The following is a 1,904-nucleotide window of genomic DNA, read 5'->3' as shown; positions in this document are numbered from 1 at the left end:
TTTTTTTGTTTGAGTGTGTGGAGTGGATGAGTTTAATGAGCAGCACTGGCTTAATATGTCTTTAAACTCTTGCCCTTATTTGTTAAGAAAAACAAAGGACAGAAAAACTTACATTGTGTTACTGTGTATTATTAACCTTACAGATTTCTATTTCTGGGAATTACAAAGAACAATTGATCTTAATGAGCAAAGGAAAGCAGTGTATGGCTCTTTACACTGGATAACCTGAGTGCAATTAACTGCCTTTCCCAGCTCAGAGAACCCTGGAGGTTCGAAAGGACATGCCATTGTCTTCTGTTTAGCAGATGTAGATTGGTAAACTAGAAATCAGATTATTTCATGTTTACATTTCAATTAAGCAGAAAGGAAGATAAACAAATAAAACTAAATATAGCTTTACAGAAAAAACTATTTCCAGTTGTCTTCTTTAAAATTTCCCAAGCTCCGACTACTATAAGAAATATGAACTAGAATCCTTTCCTCCAAACTGTGTATAGAGAGAGGCTAGTAGTTCTCATTTTATACATTATGTGGGATCAGCTCAACTGAGTCATTAATGGATAAAGACCTTGTAGCTCTGTATGAATAAATAAGTAAAAGAATATATGGAGAAAACTTCTAGGCTATGACTTTTAAAATATATTGTATTAATCCCTTATAAATTCCTTATGATTCCTCAGTAAGCATAGTCCTTAACCAATTCTTGTTGCTATTACTATTGTTAATTACTCTGTTGTTTCTTTCTTGACCCATGTAATATCTAAGTCCAAATAGCTAGAAGAGTCTTTAAATAGGATTTTGGTATTTTTAAGAAGTTAAATGAATAATTCAAATATTCTTAGGATTTTTCAAATATAGGATAATCTTTCATATGACATAACCTTTCATTTTAAGTGTATAATCCAAGCACATTACAAAAAAGAAAGAAAAGTTATCGATTTACTTAAGAGAGAAAGCTGGCTTGGATGCTTTAGTAAAAAATGTTACTTTCCTTGAATGAAGAAAACATTTATTAAGATTTCTACTTTATAAGCTTCGTTTCTTTCTTTCAAGTACTATCTTGAGAGATTTGTAGCTAAATAACTCCCTGATTAATTCTTCTCAGAGGACCTCTGAAACCAAACTGAGAAGTAGAAAGAACAACATGCCAGAAGTACCTAGGCCTTTTCTCCACTGCATCAAATCAACACAAGCAAGTCGTAAGTTTGCAACCTTGATGCCTTGTCATGCCAGCACAAACCTGTTATTAATATACTCAGAAGCCTTGAATAATGGACCTTGAGAGGGCCTTCAAGGCATTCTCTTGAAGACAGCGACAGTTTTGAAAAAATGGACATGAGCTCATTTAGAATATTCTAAGGTTCTGTAAATATAAACCGGCGTGCATGGTGACCCTTACATTGCCAAACTGGGGGCTCTGGGGATACTGAGGACTTGTATTATAATTGTAACAGTATTTTCTTGGTTCCTTTGCATCCTTCCCAGAATTCTCATTGGGACTCCGGTACTTTCTTTCCACTCTTACTTGAAGGGTTCTGGGGACTTCATGTTCTTTCTCAGTGGCTGCTATAACGTTGCTACTACTCTTCCCAGAATTCTCATCGGGACTCCGGCACTTTCTTTCCACTCTTACTTGAAGGGTTCTGGGGACTTCATGTTCTTTCTCAGTGGCTGCTATAACGTTGCTACTACTGAAGCCCAGATCATTCCAGGCCTGAAAGTGTTGCTGCTGCTGCTACTCTCAATCAATATCCTTGCTGCTCTCTCTTTATATCGCTTATTTTCCTTGCTGTCAAAACCTCTGCCGCTGGTATTAACAGTGATGGAGAGAAATTTCTCCATCATGATTTAGTGCTTTGTAGGCCTCCAAGGCTCAGCTTTGCTGCTTTGTCCTTACTAATGCT

The sequence above is a fragment of the Pteropus vampyrus genome, unplaced genomic scaffold, assembly GCF_000151845.1.
Source record: "Pteropus vampyrus isolate Shadow unplaced genomic scaffold, Pvam_2.0 Scaffold25, whole genome shotgun sequence".
In the NCBI taxonomy this organism is placed as follows: Eukaryota; Metazoa; Chordata; class Mammalia; order Chiroptera; family Pteropodidae; genus Pteropus; species Pteropus vampyrus.
This window is presented reverse-complemented; position numbering follows the sequence as displayed.